Below are 7,410 nucleotides of genomic sequence, written 5' to 3' on the forward strand. Positions count from 1 at the left end.
TTTTTTTTTTTTTTGAGACAGAATCTCACTAAGTTGCTTAGGACTTCACTAAATTGCTGAGGCTGGATTTGAACTTAAAATAAGTCTACCTTAGCCTTCTGAGCAACTGGGATTATGGGTGCGCATCACTATGCCCAGCTAGGAATTTTTAAATTGGGGGGGGGAAAATCATTATTATACATCATATGGTTATTTATATGATCTAAGAGCACCAACAGAGAAACTTTACAACCAATAAGAAGAGTTCAGGTAGCGCTGAGATTGTGACTCAGTGGTAGAGCACTCACCTAGTATGCATGAGTCACTGGGTTCCATCCTCAGCACCACTAAAAAATAGATAAATAAAATAAATATGTTGTGTCCATCTACAACTAAAAAAAAAGAGAGTTCATGTATATTTTGCAATATAAAACTAATAAACAAGCTGGGTATGGTGATGCACACCTGTAATCCCACTAGCTCAGGAGACTGAGGCAGGAGGATCACAAGTTCAAGACCAGCCTCAGCAATTTAGTGAAGCCTTCAGCAACTTAGCAAGACCCTATCTCCAAATAAAATACAAAAAAAGGGCTTGGGATGTGGCTCAGTGGTGGAGCATCCCTGGGTTCAATCCCTGGTAACAAAAATAAAATAAAACCAATAAACATTTTAAAACAATAGGGGGTACTATGTTTGAGATTTAATCCAGGGTCTCCATACTAGATACCCACTTTTGTGCTGAACCATGTGCCCACCCCAATATTGCATTTTTAAAAATGCCTCTATATATATGTATTTTTTCCAATATTGCATTTTGAAACATGAGCAGCAAACAGTTTGATACTGTAATTTTAAAAATATTCTTTTCAAAATTTGAGGATGTAGCTTGGTGTTAAAATGCTTGCCTAGCATGTGCAAGGCTCTGGGTTCTATTACTGCAATCATCATCATCATCATCATCATCATCATCATCATCTTTTCACAATACTACTAAAAATGTACCTAAGCATAGATTTAACAAAAATGTACAGGGTCTTATGAAGAAAATTATGAAAGTTTTTTTTGTTAGACATGAAATAAATCTGTATTAATATATGGGAGGAGTCAATATTACAAAGGTATCAATTTTCTGTATATTACCAACAAATTCAATGTAATTCCAATTAATATCTTTGTGTTTCTCAAGCATTTTAATAAGCTGACTTTAAAATTCAAGACTAAAGGATAAATGATAAGACACTTTTGAAGTAGAAGAACAAGGTAGAAGTCTTGTCTATCGATATAAAGAATTATTATTAAAATACAGTAATTAGAGATATTTTTAAATATTTATTTTATTTTTTTAGTTTTCGGCAGACAACATCTTTCTTTGTTTGTGGTGCTGAGGATTGAGCCACATCCCCAGCCCCAAAATACAGTAATTAACTATATGATGTTGTTGAGGATAGACAAATAGACTATAGAACAGAGAGTCCAAAAGCAGACACAAGCATATATGGACACTATGATAAAAGTGATATTACTAACAGTAGAGGAAAGGATGGACTATTCAAGTGATAACCCTGGAACTGGAAAAAAAATAGATCCTGAACTCATATTAGATACAAAAACAAATTTTATATTTCTTCTTCTCTTTCTCTTCCTCCTGTCTTCTTTCTTCTTCTCCTCCACTTTCCTCCTCTTCTTTTTTTTAATATTTATTTTTTTAGTTTTCAGTGGTCACAAATCTTTATTTTACATTTATGTAGTGCTCAGGATGGAACCCAGTGCCTCATGCATGTTAGGTGAGCGCACTACCACTGAGCCACAACCCCAGCCCTCCTCCTCTTCTTTTGTTTATGGTGCTGGGGATCAAACCCAGAACCTTCCACACACTAGGCAATTGCTCTACTACTTAGCTACAACTCTGGCCAAAATTATATACTTCTTTGAGATTTCAATGAGAATAACAAAACTTTGCAACTTTGAGAAGAAAATGTAACAGCTTATCCTAATGGCTTCAAATAGAACTGCTTTGCACAACTTGAGGACACCATCTACTTTGTGCTTAGGGGGCACCATTTATATAGAACAATGTGAATGGACAGCCCTGAAGTTTTTATGGTACAGATCTTAAATGTCCCTCATGCGTTGAAGATTTGATACCCAGTGCTGCATTCAGAAGTAGAGCCTTTGGGAGGTTATTAGATCATTAGGGTTCTGATTGCATGAATGGATTGATTCATTTAAGGATTCATAACTGGTTTATTTTTGGAGACAGGGTCTTGAGATAAGTTGTTGAGGGTCTTGCTGAGTTACAAGGCTGTCCTGAAACTCATGATCCTCCTATCTCAGCCTCTCGAGTTGCTGGGATTACAGGCATGTGCTACTGTCCTGGAATCTTATGAATTTATAATCTAATAGGCTCTTGGGAGGTGGTAAAAATTTTAGGAGGTAGGGCCTAGCAGGAGGAAGTAGATAATTGAAGACATACCCTTGAAGGGTATATTTTGTCCCCAGTCCCTTCCTCTTTGCCACTCCTTTCTGGCTACTATGAGGTGAGCAGTTTTGCTTCACCAAGTTTCCCCATCATGATGTTCTGCCTCACCACAGGCCCACAAATAACAGAACCAAGTGATCATCACTGAAACCATGAACCCAAATAAATCTCCTTTAAGTTGATTTTCTCAGGCATTTTGTCAAAGCAATGAAAAACTAACCAACATAGTTGTGGATCTTGAAAGTCCAAATCAAGAAAGGGAAAGATACGAGCCAGGCATGGTGGCACACACCTATAATCCTAGCAACTCAAGCAGGAGGATCATGAGTTCAAAGCCAGCCTCAGCAACTTAGCAAGACTCTGTCTCAAAAAATAAAATAAAGGCTTGGGGCTGTCACTCAGTGGCAGAGCTCTTTCCTAGCATGTGTGAGGCACTGGGTTCAATCCTTAGCACCACATAAAAAATAAATAAAATAAAGGCATTCTGTCCATCTACAGCTACAAAAATAAATAAATAAATAAAAACAGCTGGGGATGTGGTTCAATGGTTAAGCATCCTTGATTCAATCCCTGGTACCAAAAAAAAAAAAAAAAAAAAAAAGGAAAGATGGGTTAAGAGTGTACTTCAGTGGGAGAGTACTTGCCTATCATTAATAAGGTCCTGGGTTCAACTCCCAGCACTGAAGAACAAAAAGGTACATTATACTCTAGGATAGACACTCAGTTGTAGAAGGGCCTACACCCAACTCAGCTGATATCAACAACAAGGAAAATTATGGAAAGGTCTATGTGCAGTTGTTATGCTCAAATTCAGGACCCCCAAAGACCACCAGAGACCCAAGATCGATGCAAGCAGCAAAGAGGTGTTTATTGCGAGCTAGCTCGGTCCTCTGCACGCACACACAGCAACTGGTGACACTGAGAGGCCCCGAGCCCAGGGTCTGCAGCAGTTTTATACATTTTTTTGGAGAAGGCAGGGACTTCACATACATCATAGCATCCCTTAGCAAATCATCACACACCGCGGGAAAATCAAATAACAACTCTAAAACATGATTAGCACATTCACTGGTGGGAACAAGTTGGGTAGGGGTGATTGGTCAGTACAAAAGGGGTATTCATTTGAACTGATTGGTTTAAGCCAAGAGGGGTGTACGTGCTGAACTACATGGTTTCCCAACTTGTTTTCAACCACCATAAACCACTGGGAGGGTTATCTGGCATCCCAGGTATTTCCCTGTCTCATGCTGATTGGTGGCTGCTAGGGGGCTGCTGTGGATCCCCACCTAGCCTGACTGAGTCAGGGACACCTGGCGCAGCAGATCTCTCCTGTTATTTGTAGATAAACAACTTAGCAGGGTGGGAATGTGCTTAGGAGTGCTCTGTGGGTTTTTCCAAGGACTAAGGTCATGTCCCTTCCTTGGACAGTCTTTGCTCTGAGGTAGAGGCTGGTTTTTCACAGTACCATACAGATCCAGCTCTACTTTTCTCTGACCCTCTTGTCTTTCCTTCATCTGTCCTAAGCTGGTGTCAGGATAGCTAGAGCAGTTCCACACATCACATTGAGGTACAATAAGATGCAGAGGAAGAAGCACCACCTCCTCTCTTCTACTGAGAAAGGAAACATTTCCTCGAAGTCTCTTGGGAGACTTTCCTTCAAAATTCATCAGTCTGAATTGAGTCACAATTTTATTCCTAAAACAGTCCCTGTGCCAAGGGATGTGAGATAAACATAACTGGTTTGGTAAAGCATATGGCTTTGTGGAGGAAGGTGGATACCTCCCCAGAGTGTAGTGCTCTAAAGAGAAGGAAGGAGGGGAATGGATGTTAGTTAATCAGGCAATCAACAGAATATTCTCCATTCATAAAGCTTTACTCCAGACATGATGAAATATTCCTCTATTTCCCTTTCTTCTAATTTTTGCCTTTACCTAGAATCCTTCTGAATAACACTTAATCTTTCCAAATTCCTAGATACCAGGAAAATAATGAATGAGTATGGCAGTCATTGGAGACTCCTATCTCCCAAAATGGAATTTAAAAATTGGGTGGGGCATAGTGGCACATGCTTATAATCTAAGCTACTCAGAGGCTGAAGCAGGAGGATCACAAGTTCAAGGTTACCTTCAGCAATTTAGCAAGACCCTGTGTTACGGTTTGGATATGAGGTACCTCCCCCAAATCTCCTGTGTTCAGGAAGGAGGTAAAATGATTAGATTGTGAGAAGTATGGCCTAATGGATGGAATAATCCATTTGATGGATTAATAATTTGAAATGACTACTGTACTGGGTGGTAACTGTAGGCAGGTTGGGCGTTGCTAAAGGAGATAGGTCACTCTGGGATTTCCCTGAAAGTTCACCTTCCCTGTAACCCCTCTGCCTTTCTCCCGCTGCTTCCTGGATAACCATGATTAAGCAATGCTCCTCTACCATGCTCTTCTGCCATGATATTCTGCCTCATCTTGGGCCCATAGTAGTGGGATCAGCCAAACATGGACAGAAACTCTGAAACCATGAGCTAAAATCAACTTTTTCTCCTCTAAGTTGTTCTTATCAGGCATTTTTTGTCACAGCAATGAAAAGCGGACTAACACACCCTGTCTGGAAATAAAAAAATAAAAAGGGTTGGGTTAGGGTTAGTGATAGGGCCCTTGCCTGGCCTGCATAAGACCCTGAATTCAATCCCCAGTACAAAAAGAAAAGAACAGTAATTTAAATATTAGTACTGCGAAAGTTGTTGGATGAAAATTGGCTCACTTTTGTCAAGCTCTCACCAAAAACTTAATAAATAAATCCAGGACGTTATGGTGGAATCCCATTCACATATTGTAAGAGTAAAAGAAATTGAAGTTAAAGTGTAAAAGACCAGGCATTGTAAAGTTTCTAAGCTGCAAGGCCTGAGTTAAAAAGTAAAGGACCAGGTATTGTTAAGTTCCTATGCTACACCCCCAAAACCTGAAATTCCTGTAGCTGTTAGGACAATACCTGGAACTGCCCAGTAAATATTCCCCCTGACCATCTGGTTGTTTAATAACTTAGGACCCTGTGCGGCCTGGCACATAGGCATCGCAGGACCTAAACCAATCAGTTTGAATGTGTACCCTGATTTAGAACTGACCTATCACCCCCGCCCAACCTGTTCCCGCCAATGAATGAACTAATCATGTTTAGGAATTGTTGTTTGATTTTCCCGCAATGTATGATGATTTGTTAAAGGAGACTGTGATGTATGCAAAGTCCCCGCCCTCCCCAAAAAGTGTACTTAAACACTGTTCAAGCCCTGCTCGGGGCTCTGGGCTGCTCTCCCTTCTTGAGTGAGCACGGAGCCCCAGCGAGCTGGATTGGATCCTCAATAAACCCCTTTTGCTGTTGCATGAGCCGCGGTCTCTTGGCGGTCTCTTCCTCCGAAGTTCGCCGGACCCTTACAATATGTCTGATAATAAAAACTGATCACAAAAGATTCTGTCAGGGGGCTGGGGTTTTGGCTCAGTGGCAGAGTACTTGCCTTGCACATGTGAGGCACTGGGTTCTATCCTCAGCACCGCATAAAAATAAACAAACAAAATAAAGACACTGTGTCCATGCATAACTAAGGAAAAAATTCTGTCAGAACTTTAGCCTTACACAAGGCCACCACAACATTACATAGAAAATGCTTCTGTAAGGCCACCACAACATTACACAGAAAATGCTTTCTGCCCATCAATTGTCTATTTACTCTAAGACTAATGCCACCCTTATTATTGACACTTGTAACCAAGAAATATTGTTTCAAAATCTTTCTCTCCCCCCACTCCGCCTTTTTTTTTTTCAGTCCTATAGATTAAACCCAGGGCACTCTATTACTTAACTACATCCCCAACCCTTTTTATTTTATTTTGAGATGGGGTCCTGCTAAATTGTCTGGACTAGTATTGAATTGAGATCCTGCTGCCTTGGCTTCCCAAGATGTTCAGATTACAGGAATGTGCTACCATGTCCAGTTCAAAATGTTTCCTATAATCCTTTTTATTTCACCTTTAAAAACTTCCCCTTGCCTCTCTGTGAATTTTCCCATGTTTTCCTGTTGACAGCCACAACTTAGTCGGAATGACACCTGGCATTTTGCCAGAGGGAATGGTTGAAAGGTGACCCTGCCCCTGGGAATAGGGCTGCTCCAGGATTAGGGCAGATCCTGCTGCCTCGGGCGCCGGCTACTTTGGAGTTCCTGTTGAGTTCTCGCAGAGTTCTGAGAGAATTGGCTCACGGAGCCCGGTGGAGGGAGTATGTTCCCGGAAAGTGTGTGTAGAGTGCTGGTGAGAGTTGGGGAATAAAGAGTTGCTGTTTGAACCTACAAGGCTTTGTGGCGGCTCAGTTATTTTGTGCCCAGCCAGATTGCGGCATTTTCCTATGGCATGTGTATTCCCATTGCAATGCTCTGCTATTCCCAGTTACATAAAATTATTCTTTGGAAAATCTCCAATTTTCAGTTGCCAGTGTTTTCATTTAGGGTTAGGATTTTCTATTCCTATGGATTTTGCTATTTCTAGAATGTTATATAAATAGAATCAAATAGAATGTAGCTCTATGAGTCTGACTTCTTGAATTTAGCATGATGCATTTAAATTAAAATTTGGCCAGGCGTGGTGGCACGTGCCTATAATCCCAACAACTCGGAGGCTGAGGCAGGAAGATCATATGTTCAAAGACAGCTTCAGCAATTAGTAAGACCCTGTCTCAAAATAAAAATGAAAAGGGATGAGTGAAGGGAAAGGGAGGAACGAGAGACGGGTAAACGAGAAAAGAAAGATGGAGACCAGGTAGAGATACACAAAATTGACAAATAAAGGCCATCTCTCTACAGGAGAGAGAGGCAATACAGGCTTGGGTTCTGGGACTTTTATGGGGGAGGCTCAGGAATCAGAGCAGGGTGGGTCCTAATGTGGGTGGTTAAAGGTTGGGTTGGTATGAG

This window comes from Marmota marmota, unplaced genomic scaffold, assembly GCF_001458135.2.
Source record: "Marmota marmota marmota unplaced genomic scaffold, marMar, whole genome shotgun sequence".
In the NCBI taxonomy this organism is placed as follows: domain Eukaryota; kingdom Metazoa; phylum Chordata; class Mammalia; order Rodentia; family Sciuridae; genus Marmota; species Marmota marmota.